General features: G+C 37.0%; 1 protein-coding gene across 1 annotated transcript in view; it reads right to left on the reverse strand.

Annotated features, from left to right (window-relative positions):
- Positions 1-15,164, reverse strand: part of LOC137394298 (uncharacterized) — a 290,856-nt gene that overhangs the window by 56,613 nt on the left and 219,079 nt on the right. The window lies entirely within an intron of this gene.

Here is a 15,164-nt window from a genome sequence, read left to right on the forward strand (position 1 = left end):
TGATGTTGTACAAATCTTATTGCAAGTCAACTATTGTGTTGTGATTTCAGACCCGAATCCTCCTTCAAAGAGGAGAAAATAATAGTAAGTGTGACAGCACTCCAGCGACTATTTCACTGTCACACCTGCGCCCTCCCCTGCTCATTCACGATGGTGCGAGAAGGCGGATGGGTAGAGTTCAAGGTTACATGTGCCTCCTGTCACCGATCGTACACTTGGGAAACAACTGCCAGGGTGAACAGAGCTCACGTCATCAACCCCCTGCTGGCAGCTACATCACTCTTTTCTGGCGGATGACTTACGCAGAACCTCCGTTTTCTGTCGCTCCTGAACATCGCAATACCAAGCCACAGCGTTTGCCTCTACCAACAAAGAGAATACTTACATGGTGTGAGTGTTAATATTTACTCATAAACTTGGAAAATGTGAGTAAAAGCTAGGCACACTAATTGAATAACGACATTTAGAAACAATTTTTTTCTTGAAATGAAAATATGTCATCCTTCAAGCAAAATATATTATAATTCAAAATTCTGATTTTTCATCATAATATAGCACAAAAAGGGGGAAGAGGATTCTACATTCTTAGACTAATGATAATGATACAAATTAATCTTGTATAATGAAGTTTTACAATATTTTACAGTGTATTGCTGAGCAGTACACCCTGCATAACGAGGGATTGATGGCAGCAATCGATTGGGAGCTTGATTTGGCAGGTGACGGTAGATGCGATAGTCCGGGGCATCGCGCACTATACAGAGCCTACACTATGATGGATCAGAGCTGCGGTTTAATAGTCAGCAGCCATCTTGTCAAGGTAAAACTTTGACAGTTTTTACTTCACAGCCTGACAAAAACCCAAATTTTTTAGTAGTTATCAATACATAAACATGAAGTTGCTCATCTAGCTAAATAGTTCATTCAAATAATGTGAAAGTAATTGTTGATCGTAACTTTCTTTACTTTGCAGTCAACAGAGACCACCAGCTCTAACACCATGGAGCTGGAAGGCTTCAAGCGATGCCAGTCCGATCTAATTTCCCACGGCCTGAGAGTGAGGTCCATTACAACGGATGTTGTTACAAAGGTTGTGTGCATACTGCAAGCTTGTGTTTTGGCTTATGCCGCAAATTTGTCGCCGTGAGCGACGGCCTCTACCTGCCTGCTTGGTGTCTAAGATTCGGGCTCTTTTCCCACCAACGGATGATGAAGAAGAGTTTGCAGACTTGCAAACAAGATTTGCGACATAAACCAAAACACAAGATTGCGGTATGCACACAACCTTTTCCGAGCATTTGGCGATGGCTCTCCAAATGGGAATAGATTATCTACCAAAGCAATTATTGAAAAACAATAATTGCTGATCATCAAAATAATCTCGATCTTTATATAATAAAATCATAAAACTAATACACTCTCTACTGTAGTAAGTGTACAAGCCAAATATACCAGTTCTCCTTGTGTTCCACGAGTTCAGAATATGTGTGTTCAACTGATGCATTAAATGTGTAACACAAGAATTTTAGATAATGCTTGACACATTAGCATAGCCTTGGTGTTGTTGGCATTAAATGAATACCCAACTCACTATGATATCGTAGGTAATTATTCCACCTCAACTCAAGGGGTGCAGACGCCACAAATTCGTTTACACCAGGATGCATACACAGGCATTCATGCTCCCCTCGGTCAAGGAGACAATGCGCAAACTCAGCATAATGGCAGCACAAACATTCAGGAAGAGATGGCATGTCTTGACAACGCTTGCAGGCACACCACTCTGTAGCCGTTGGTATTAGCTCCTAAAGAAATGAACAGATATGTCTATGCAACCATAGCTAATACATCAGGTCGATGTTATCCAACAGTATATCAGTGCAGCGCTAGATTTAAATATTAAAATTGTTAATGTTGTCATTCGAGAAAAATCTGTAATTATTTTTTCGCAATATTGAAGCGATAATTATCATCATTAAAATCATATATAATAATATTCGTTCTATCACTCTCAAGCTAAAACTATTACTACTAGCTAGCTTGGCACATAAGAGCTGGCTAGTGGCGATGCTTACTTGCTGGGAGGTTTGATTCTGTTGAGGATCTTCTTGAGATAGAGCGTCAGGCTCGAAACGCCAGGGTCTTAACTTTTCAGAATTTGACATTTTTTATGATCGCAACTCGGACATGAATAGTCGAACGGAATGGCCAAGCCGAAACTGTAAAGTAGCGAGCATCTATATTTGATACGGGGTCTTAGGTAAAACCCGAAGTGTTTATCATAAACTATTGCTACGATAAGTTTGATATTGAGTTTTTTATTGGCCTTTCAATTCACGCGAGAACATCACGTGACAAGACAATAACCATACAGCGCGGATACGTCACCGAAATCAAGAGATTCCAATCTACGGCGGCTTTTTGTTTTTGAGCTTTTAAGAGCTTTTAATCACATTTCCACATATTTGGCACCTACTACACAACAGAGTAAGACATGGCGAATCTTTTGATACCAAATAACTGTAATGTGAATTTTGTTGCAAGTCAACCTTTAAGCTAAGTTATGCTTACTGAGCAAAACCTTTACGGCGTTGCATTTGTGTGAAATGCAAAGTGTAAAAGATTCGCTCTGGTAAAACATTGTTTGGATGCTAATATCGACCAGTTCGGCAGTGCATAAGAAGATTTGAGGTCAAAAGACATTGCAGAAGGTATTCAACTGCCAGAAGAAGATAAAATATTGAAATGCCAGAAGATAAAATGGTTTGAAACTAAAGCAAGTATTAGAACACAACTGGCCAAGTAAACGATGCAAAGCAAAATCAAATAAAAAAATAAAAACAGAAACAAAAATGTTCATTTTTGTTTCTGAATGTTATAGTTTGTTTATGTCATTTGTTCTCGAACGCATATTTGTAGCATTGAAGATTATTATTATATACCTTATAAATTTGCAGATTTATGGCATATTATTTGATAGCATCATTGTGACTAAAATGGGCTACAATGGATTGACGCTAATAATTCCTCTTCTATTGGACATAAAAAGCCAGTTTTCGCTGCGAACTGTAACAAACAAATCAATGAGTGCAATGAGCTTTATTGCAACATTATTAAATATAGTTATAAAATAATAAGTTGAATTTAAATGTAAAATGAAATTAAAAAATGAAAATTCCAACAAATTCCAACACAGGCTTTAATATCATCGCAGATTAATTGCAAGCAGTAGATATCAACTGATAGAGCTAATTCTCAGCTTCCCAATGCATATTTATTTAAAAATCTACGGCAAGTTGGAGGTAAGTTATTTCCGATTTATTACACCCAAAAGGGTCAATGATACTCTGCTTGAAGGAGAGTGCAAAATATAGGCAACATCTGCTTCGCCCATAAGAGGGTTAAATTTGACTTCCCAAGATTCTGCCGAGCTATTTGAAAAATACAACGCCAGCCTCTATTTGAACATCCCCTCTAATAAAATGCCACTCTAGGGAAAGGATTAAACAATAGAGTGCCATGACATTCAAATAGAAGTTTTACGATAGTAAGAGCTATTACATACACAAAGTTGACTCTGAATATATACTTACTTCTGTCCCAATTTACATCCTCTGTTTCTTCACTCAGCTCACCAACAGAACCATCTCCTTTGTTACTAGCAGTAGCCATTACAGCCAGTTTTTTACTAAAACATTACACAGGCAAACCTTTAAATATGAAGCTAATATGATTTCAAATCTACTTTATCTGTAAGAGTTGTTGTATGTTGAAGCAAATATTTCCATAAAAATACACTGTAATTAAGTTTCACAGTTAGCATTTGCATTCAATTTGATGGAAAGTTGCGCGTAACGTAACTCTCACCAATATTCCAACGCAATACATGTTACTTGGCGCTTGGAATAGGCTGGTACACTATGCTAGGGTACCAACAGCATTTACAAAGTAGATAACTAGAGATATTTGTACATGTAGTCCAGTAGTCATCAACTGTACTTAGTCTCTGTTTCATCTGCATTCATTATAACATTACAACATCCAAGAGCCACTTACTAAATTTTACTTACTCGTACTAGACCAATGCGTAATCAACAAAACTATTTACTCATGCAAATTTCAGCTATGCTTTAGTTTTATTTTCCAAAAAATTGTTCAATTGCAAAACGCAGCTGTGTGTTGTATTATGATATCGGTGGATCTCAGGCTATATTGGCATCTGATGTAAACACAGTTGCAGGTGGTCGGACAGTGAATAAAGACAGTGGATTAGTTAGTATTAGGCAGTATTGGGTAGTATTGAGCAGTATATAAGTAAGTGAAAAGAAAGACGGAATCGTTCAATGCTACAACTGATATAAGTAGACACACCTTAATACAACACTGAGCAAGATTGGAATGCTAATTTAATATTGGAAAATAGTAGTATTGATAAACAATATGTTGTTTTAATTACTTTGACAAGTATCAGAACTAACGTTTGTAAGATATACCTGCGATAAGTATGTATCTCTCTAAAAAGAACATCTTAACTCCGCAAGAACTGGTTCCACTTAGTCAGTTCTCATATCTGCTACATAAGTTAGCCAGATTTGGTTGGTATCACTTTCTATCGTATTTACAATGATCGACCTTTGCCCTCTAAGCTTCTTTCTGTCCCATAGGTGCCTGTAACAACCATAACCATAAGCCACCACAGTATAAAATTCCTGAGTGATCACCGCAATATTTACAAACGATTGTCAACATTAAAGCAAGGAAACAATGCGGAATAATGTCAGAGTAATTTCAACTATATATGTAGCAGTCAACTTGAGCTGAGTTTCAAAAGCGTCAACGAACATATTTTTAATAAGTAGTGTGGGTTCACTTTATTTTGTCTGATGCAATTCTTGTAAAAACTAAGAAAATAAGGAAGACTAACAGGCTATATCACTGCGAGTAAAATAAAAACAGAATTACATGAATCAATAATGACAGTGAATACACACCAATATCGTTTTATATTAATGTTTGACATAAAAGCCTTTGTGTAAACATACCTTCTCGGTTCTGTATACGATGAGCCTATGATTAAAGGGTTGATGAGTGCTAAATAGATTTAAAATGAGAGCGTCTGATGGCCCCGAGCTGAAAAAGCTTTAAAATTCCATGACTAGCATGATAGTACGTTCGTGTGATGCATAGGCTTCTGTAGTAAAAGCTTTTAGAAGCGATTTGTTGTATGCTACAATGCCAAACAAAACACAAAAAGCTAATCTCGCATATCAGTCGAGTTTAAAACTGCAACGCTCCGAGCATTACACATCTGTCAAAACGAAAGGTGGCGGGAAATAGAGATTTATCCGAAAAACTAATGGTCGAAACCGCTGTTGCCGACAGGCTATTTGTCGAATTCGTAGACTATTAGTCGAAATTTAAGACTATTTGTCGAATTCATAGACTATTTGTCGAATTCATAGACTATTTGTCGAATTCATAGACAATTTGTCGAATTCATAGACTATTTGTCGAAATTGAAGACTATTGGTCGAAGTATTCAAATATTTTCGCAGAAAATGTTATTTTATTAAGAGAGCACAACTCTAAGTACAAACAAGACTTGCAGTTACAGTACTGCCATATCTTCTGATTTTGGTAGTTGCTAGTTAATATGATTATTAGGGTTGTGGCTCATTAAAATAATGTTGAGTCAATGTGTACTAGCAACAATCTTATCGCATCTACAGCTGCACAATTTGCAGTAGGCGATTCTCCCTTGCATCAATACTACTTATTGAACATAAGGAAATACTAGCAGCTCTACTCCATGTATGCTGTGATAGTAAAAGTACCAAATGCATATACACTGCATGGTTTTGAAATGCTCACTACTGCACTGCTGCAAAATTATTGCAACTTATTTTACATCTTGTCATTTATAAGGACTTATCAATCTACTGTAATAGTTTTTTGTCATGGTCACAACCTTAATTATTGTATACGTGTCATTTGACTTCACAGTACAAGTTTATATTATCACAACATAAATATATATACAAATATATTTTAGTATGTATACATTGTAAATTAAAACATCTTATACAATGTATGGGATGTTATGTCATGTCGCATGTTATGTCATGCCGCACCCACATGTCATGTGGGAGCGGCATCGAGGCTTATGACTGTGGCCTTGAGCAGAAAATCTTTGAGACTTTATATGCTGATTTACCATGAACATAAACACTGTAAAAATAATGTATTACAATGGTAGCTCACAAATTTGAGATAAATTCAGTTAAAATTACAGCCAAACAATAGAACATATGTTATGTTTCATTTAAGGCTGATATACTGAAAATCACTAAAACTGAGGAACTCGATAGTATGTGTTGTAATGATATTAGTACAAGTGCGAGTTATCCTCTCATGTTTATGTTTTCATTAAGAGTAGACAACTCTTGCATTTAACGAGCACATTATATTCATGTCTGGGGATGACCATGCGTTTTCGGAAAAATACAAAATTAAAGAAAAACGATCTTATATCGCTCTCGTTATAATCCAAGCCATCCTCTCCATCTGTGTAATACAACATGGTGGCAGCGGTCTAAACTTGTTCCTGGGTGTCATGCAAGGTGTTTTGCCTCCACACGGCTTAGATCTGAGGGCTGATGATCTCTCTGGAGAGTGGAGAAAATGGTCCAGATCATTTGAAGATTATTTGCTGGCCATAGATTTGGTGGCAACAAGCAAGGCTGCAGAAAAAAGGAAGCTTGTCTTGTTCAGACATGTAGGAGGTGAAGATGTAAGGGAAGTATATTCACAGCTGGAATTTACAACTGACCCTGATGAAAATGGTCTGATTCATGAGATAGAAGAAGGAACGGAGGGGAGGAAGTTAAATGACGTGTTAAAGAAATTTCAAGATTATTGCAACCCAAGGTCCGGAACTATAGTGAATAGATTTCAATTCCACGGCTGCACTCATTCAGGTGAGTCATGTGATGTATATCTTATGAGGCTGAAGAGGCTAGCTGAAGGGTGTCAGTTTGAAACACAGAGGGATTTACTCATCAGAGATAAACTACTCTTTGGAATGGATGTTGTGAAGCTTCGTGATAAGCTAATGAGAGAGCCTGATGAGAAGCTCACTTTAGAGTACGTTGTCAAGGCAATTCGAGTGCAAGAAATGGCAGTCAAGTTCAAAAATGTGACTGCCACCCCAAAGCAAGAAAAGCAGGAAATCAAGGATGGAGATATTGAGGTAGTAAGGAGTGAAAGGAAAAGCTGGAAAACCAAACCAGCAATAAAAACAGTTGGTGGAGGCTTTTGTGGCAGATGTGGAAGGAATCATAGCAAGCAAGTAAGGTGCCCCGCTATGGGTCAAAAATGCAGAAACTGTGATAAATTTAACCACTTTGCCAGACAGTGCAGAGGAAGAGCAGAAATAAATGCTCTAAAAGAAGATGAAACTGAGGTTCAGGAGGAGGTTTATTTAGGGGAAATAAACCTAGTGGAATCCATCAACACAGGAGCATGGCATTCTACAGTCAAAGTAGACACAAGCTTGAAGAAGGGGCAAACAGCCAGCTTTAAATTGGACACTGGGGCTGCACTAAGTGTTTGTGGACCAAATCACTTCAAAGGGAGATTGGAGCCTTCAACTAAAAGATTATACGGGGAAGGTAAAACACAGTTAAATTGCTTAGGGGTTATAAGATGCCGCATACAAGCTGGTAAATTTGCCACAAAAGAAGATATATATGTAGTTGAGAATCAACAGACACCATGGCTGAGCAGAAAAGCCTGTGAAACACTACAGTTAATATCAGTGGATGTTGACAGATGTGAAGTGAGTGATGTGAATGTGGACCAGCAGCTGTTCAAGGGTCTAGGAAAAGTGAAGAGTGAACATTCCATCACACTAAAGGAGGATGCCATACCTTTTGCCATACACGTCCCTAGACCAATAGCATTCCCGCTAAAGAAACAAGCAGAGCAAGCATTAGATGAGATGGTGAAGGATGGAGTCATCACGCCAATTACTGAAGCAACACCCTGGGTTGCACCAATGGTCGTTGTACCAAAAAATGGCCAAGACAAAGTTAGAATTTGTACAGACTTCACCCAACTCAACAAATATGTGATGAGGGAAATTCATCCAATGGCCACTGTAGAGAGCAGTCTTGCTAGTCTGGGAAACGGTGTAAAGTTTTCAAAAATTGATGCTAACAGTGGATTTTTTCAGATACCACTCAGTCAAGAGTCAAAAAAGTTGACTACTTTTTTGACTCATAAGGGAAGATACATGTATGAAAGACTTCTCCAAGGCCTTTGTAGTGCCCCGGAAATATTTTCAGCAGAAATGAATAGAATGCTGAATGGGATTGAAGGAGTGATAGTTCATATGGACGATGTGTGTGTATTTGGAGAAACGGAAAAGAAACATGACAAAAGTTTGGAGCTGGTCCTGGCCGCAATCAAGACGGCGGGTATGACACTGAACAAGTCAAAATGTAAGTTTGGTCAAAAATATGTGGAGTTTCTTGGGTATATCATCTCCAAGGAGGGTATAAGCGCTGGACCGCGAATACAAGGAATACAAGACTTTCCCACACCCACTTCCGTGACAGCTGTAAGAAGTTTCCTTGGTCTTGCAAATCAATATGCACGCTTCTCAGAGAAGCTGGCTGAGAAGAGTGCCCCTCTGAGGGCTTTGCTGAAGACAGGTATTGAATGGCACTGGGGTTATGCGCAGGAGAGTGCATTTCAAGAAGTCAAAGAGCTGTTCAGCAAACCAAGCATTCTTGCTCCATACAGTACAGAAAAGCCCACATTTGTGACCACAGACGCCAGCAATCAAGGACTAGGAGCTACTCTGAGTCAACTTCAAGGTGACGGCACTCGTAAGCTAGTGGCGGCTGCTAGTAGATCCCTTAGTGAAACGGAGCAACATTATGCAGCAATAGAAAAGGAGGCGCTAGGAGTGTGCTGGGCAATGGAGAAATTTTTTCATTATGTCTTAGGAATGAAAGATGTAACGATTGAAACAGATCACAAAGCCCTCATTCCCTTGTTCGGTAATCAGTTTCTAGATAAGCTGCCTCCCAGAATTCAAGGCTTCAAATTGCGACTACAGAGATTCTACTATGACATCAAATATGTGAGTGGAACTGACAACAAGGCAGCGGATGCACTATCACGATATAACACTGGGGAACCAGAACAGAGTGATATAGTACGAGTAGAAGTGATTGAGAGCTACGTACAAGAGAGTGTGCATTGGAATGGAAGCTGCGACAGATTGGAAAAATTCAAAATGGAACAAAGGGAAGATGAAACTTTGAGACAGGTTATTCATTATGTTGAACAGGGTTGGCCAGTTTACCTTTTATCCATGGACACAATCCTGAGGCCGTACTTTGAAAGGCGAGGACTACTTACTATGAACAAGGGACTGCTGATGCTAGGCATGAGATTGGTGGTTCCCCTATCCCAGAGAAGTCAGGTTCTTGAAGATATACACAAGGGACATTTAGGCATTACTAAATGCCAAGCAAGGGCTAGAAACAGTTTGTGGTGGCCGTCTATGGCAAAGGCAATAGAGGTACAGATAGCTAATTGTGAAGTGTGTAAGAGAGAATTGAATATAACATACGAACCCCTGAGACCTTCCGCTAACCCTGATCGCCCTTGGCAAATGTTAGGCACTGACTTGTTTCAACTAGAGAGAAACAACTACCTGATAGTGACAGATTATTATTCAAGATACCCTGAGATAGCTTTACTACGTAGAGATACTACATCAAAGAATTTCATATCCCACATGAAAAGTATGTTTTCCCGGCACGGTATTCCAGATTGTTTAGTGTCTGACAACGGACCGCAGTATTCATCTGAGGACTTTCAAATATTTGCAAAAGCATATGGATTTACCCATGTCACAAGTAGCCCGAAGTATGCTCGCGGCAATGGTGCAGCTGAGAGAGCGGTTGCAACAGTAAAATCCTTGCTCAGCAAGGAGAAAGATCCATACATAGCTCTCCTTGCCTACAGAGCATCACCACAGTTAGGAGTATACTCTCCCGCTGAATTGATTATGGGACGGATGCTGAAAACAACTTTGGCAGTACATCCTGATAGTCTAATGCCAAAGCTACCCGATCATGAGAAGTTTAAAGCCAAGAATGAGCTTTACAAAGAGAGAATGAAGATGAACCACGATATCAATCCTAAGGTAAAAGATCTTCCAGCAGTGTGTGGTGGAGATCGTGTTATGGTGAGAGATAGTAGCCAGGAGGGCACAGTACTCAGAGCTAACCAAGATGGCGATCGAAAGGTTATCATAGAGGGAGATAATGGTCAGCACTTGGTACGGAACAGGTCAGCAGTAATCTCAGTTAATGACTCTAATGTAAATGCGGAAAGACGCAGAGTTAATGTCAGATCAGCTATGACGGCAACCCCGAGGATGAGTATGCGGCTCAGGCAACAGTCAGATAAATATGAGGCATAAGCTTAAGAGTATGGGAACTACCATACTGCGACATGCTGCTACATCATATCGCTGAACAACAAACTATGAACTATGGTAACTACCATACTGCGACATGCTGCTACATCATATCGCTGAGCAACAAACTATGAACTCTTGACAATCACTATTGCATATTATTACGTACCTTATCTTGACAAACATTCTTGTTGTTTACTTGCGTTGCATTTACCCATACAAATTTACGATAGCTTATGTGGTTGTCACAGGTTTTATGTGCCGATTTATCTTAGTAGATCATTATATAGATATGCCAGCTTTTGAGCTTGTGAAGGGATGTTGTAATGATATTAGTACAAGTGCGAGTTATCCTCTCATGTTTATGTTTTCATTAAGAGTAGACAACTCTTGCATTTAACGAGCACATTATATTCATGTCTGGGGATGACCATGCGTTTTCGGAAAAATACAAAATGAAAGAAAAACGATCTTATATCGCTCTCGTTATAATCCAAGCCATCCTCTCCATCTGTGTAATACAACAGTATGTATCATTTTTATTCAGAATTTGCAAGCAGATTAAATATGCAATTAAAACTTTATATATTTCAACTCTATTGCTTTCATTTAACAAAAACCTAACACATGTTTATAGTTCGTGAAAAAGATAAATATAGAGAAAGTGTTAAGAGTTGTTGAGCATTGATTTCAAATGCTCAACAAACTCAAACAAGGAAAAGTGTAAACCCTGAGATGACTTCCCAGTGGTTTGAACCAAAATATATTTATAGCTGGCTCTTTGCTTTGAGCTATTCTTGCATTGTTTCTCAGATGTTTCCCAAATGTGTTGCACAACAAGACTGAGACCAGATATTAAAACTTCAATGAACATTTTGGAGACATGCAATGATTGACAAGTCTACTTCGAGTTTTGGGATTAGAGCTAAGTTAGCTAGTAACTCTTTGTAATCATAGAACAAAGAGAACTTTCATTTAAGTAGTTAAAAAGAGTTGCCATAATTTTACTCACCGCTGTACGCAATCTGACCAGCTTAATATTTATGAAAAAAGAAGAAGTAGAAGATTTTGAGTGGATGTATTACACCAACTTTGTACTGTTTCAAAGACAAAGCAAATTAATTAAGTTGCAATAATGAAGAAAGATTGGCCATTTATCGAAATATAAATTCAAGCGGCAATATCCTATAGTGTAACATTTTAACAGTAGCAGAATGGCAAGGAAGATGGCAAGTAAGAAAGATTTTTGTGCACATTGTGAAGGACTTGTTACAAAGAGAAACAGAGCTTTTGCTTGTGACAATTGTAATTTATGGGTACATCTAAAGTGTACTCAGACCTGCCAACCCAAGAGTGGGGCAATGCGTGAGATTTGGCTTTGGGGCAATTGATGTATCAATGAAAGTATATATAAAATTGTGGAAATTGGGGCAAAAATGTCACGCATTTATCACGCATTTTCATTTTTTCTTTGGGGTGATTGCGTGAGTCTCACGCCCAATGCGTGAGAGTTGGCAGGTATGAGTGTACTGCCTTCACGTTGAAAGTCTATCAGGAAGTTGTGAAAGGAGATAGAGAAGTAGACTTTGTTTGCAATAGATGTGTGGTAAGTGTTCCTGACTTGTCATTACCTGTAATAGGTGTACTTATACTTGCTTGCATTTGTAACGCAGACCTTCCTAAGGTACATATTCTTTTTAAATTAATAAAAGTTTTAAATGTCCATAAAGTTAGCAAAAATGTATAAACATAAATTAGGGAAACAAATCTTCACGAGCCAAATGTCGTTAAAAACATTGTGTCGTAAAAGGCATGACTTTTCGTTATTAGCTACATCTGGTATACATTTCAAACAAACTTATTACAGCAAAAAGTAAATAGTGTCAAAAATTCAATTTTTACAAATGATGGAAAAACTTGGTTTTGCCATCTACGACCACCACTGGTAAAATAAAACGTAGATTCATTATCACTTTACAAAAGTTCATGGAGTTGCCATTTGTAAAGTTTAAATCACAGAGTATGATTTACCAGACAAAATATAGACCAGACTATTTACCTGTGAGTAACCTAGACTGTAAATTGATTTGCTGATATCAACCTTGCTAATCTTTGCTAAGCGTATGTTAACATATTAACATATGCTTGAACTAAAGGTTATTTATTGTGATTTATTTACTTAGAAAACTGTGAAAATGTCAATTAACCAACAAAAGGCATAAATCAGAGTAAAGCAAGTTATATAATTATTATGTTTATGGCAAATATTTTATATACATGTACACACATACAAAAATCATCAGGGAAATTGCATGATAGATCGAGATTTTCTAGGTTTATCTGAAAAACTGAATTTATTGCCCAATATCTTTGCTTTTTCAGACTGCTGGTGAAGAAACATCTGAATCGGTAGTAAAAAGCAAACTGAAGCACTTATGCAGTTCAGCACGATCAAGTGGGACAAATGAAGAATTACGGTAAATTGTTAATAGTATTATTATTCATTTAAAGTTTTTGCAGTGCTTGTGTATGAAATTCTATTTCCATTAAACTCAACCGTCTAGTACTTATAATTATTGTAGCCATTAGCCAAGTTTAGATTTTTTCTTCAACAGGTTAACATGCCCAGATGTAAGCTCATTGCATCATCCGACGTACAATTTTGACCCACCACCTAACTTTGAGGAATTGTAAGTATAATTGAAATGTTTTAACCTAAACTGTACATCAGGTTAACATTTTGGTTACCTACATTCAACTGTAGGTCACAAAAGTAATATTCAACCAAATTCATCTGAAATTCAAAACAATTGCCTAATTTATCAAAAGGATTTCTAAAATTAATATAATATGTTATTAGTATATCTTCTTATAACAAAATAAAATTGAAGCGCACACATATATAAATGATAATGAGCATGATCCGGTAAATCTTTGGTTTGGTACTATATACATACAAAAATAAAATATCACACTGTAGCTTATTGAAATTATAGTTATTGAACTTATTATAAAAACCTTAAAGGATTACACGTTTTTCACTGTAAGTTCAAATGTGGGAAATTGAATTGCTCAGAACTAATCAAAATAAGATTCTTATTACCTTTGATTTCTTTAGAAAGCAGAAAATGTGGTATACGCCTCCCCCAGCAAACTGGATAAGTGATGACATACCAGCTTCATGCAGGTCTAATGTAATTAGTGAAACGCAAAGTCAACCTTATACAAGTGTGGAAAAAGAGTAAGTTGAAAAATAACTTATTAAATTTTGTTTTAACTTGTTTTTAGTAACATAATTATTATTTTGTGTTGCAGCTGTTTTATCTGTTTGTCAAATAACTCTAATATTTTTATATATAGTATCCCAGTAACATCCACAACCGGTGATGGGCAAATAAATGTGTGTTCTCGTGGTACATCGGCATCTACTCCACAGTCACAAGGTAAAATAAGACATGGTACATCATTTTAATCATTATACAAACCTATGTAATTAAATGTTAACCTAAATGTACATGTTTGTTGGACACTACATAGTAAATATCTAATGTAGCTATGCTTACTATACATATAGACCCTGTCATTTTGTGTGTGCACGCAGTTGCTCTCAAATGTACTTTTATCAGTTTGATAGCTGCTATCAATTCACTTCAATCTGATTCAGTTTGAACACATTATGCGCTGCATGTTTACCGATTGCATCTTGCAAATGAAGTTTGTAGAATAGTCCATCCCACTTCTACAAAATAGCATTTCTGTACTTATATTGTAATCACGTTGAAAATATTTTTGTTGATTTTTTGGAAGTCACCTTCGCTATCCTAATAAAATTCTAGCACACTGGCTGGTAACCACAGTACCTAATGTTATCACACTCAAGCAAGATATTTCTTTCTTGTGACGATTACTCTAGTTTTATTTGTAGAAAGCAATGCAACAGCAGAATCCATGACACCGTCATTGATATTAACACAATCCCTAAATCCTCCATCCGCAAGAGTAAGTATAATATAAAACAATATTATAATTGAATTTAGGATGCTTGACTTACTAAATCTACACTCCGCAGTTTTATACTCATATGACGTCAAAATTGTAAAAGCTGATTCCTATACAGACCACACCTTGATATCAAGTCATCTGTTAAAACATTTTTTATAAAATTCTACATGTATATGCTATGAGACAAGATCATCAAATTTATAGTTTACTTGCTATCACAAAGTTTGTTGTCTTTCAATTATCCTACCGTATAATTTTAGTCCATGTTGACCATAATGACAATTTATTACAGATCCTTAAGACAGCATACGTCGTTATCACTAGCCAACAAAACACAGAATGACCACTTGAATTTAATAGATAGCAGCCAGTCACAGCCACATCCTCGATCAGAGAGAAAAAGGTGAGATTGAGAAGTTAATGAACTAGAACATTCTGCAAATGTTTTTTTTATTTTTAGAATTGATTAATAACTTTGGGTTATCATCTTGATGCTTACTAAAATTCACATGATCAATTTATTCAAAATTGAGTACTATTTGAAATAAAAAGGAAATTATGTATGATGTGCAGGCAATAATATAATACAGTTTGCAGAAAAATTAAATCATAATGATGACTCATTTACATGTATTTCATGGTAGAGCAAGTGCCAGATGGTAAC

The sequence above is a fragment of the Watersipora subatra genome, chromosome 4 (assembly GCF_963576615.1).
Source record: "Watersipora subatra chromosome 4, tzWatSuba1.1, whole genome shotgun sequence".
Classification (NCBI taxonomy): Eukaryota; Metazoa; Bryozoa; class Gymnolaemata; order Cheilostomatida; family Watersiporidae; genus Watersipora; species Watersipora subatra.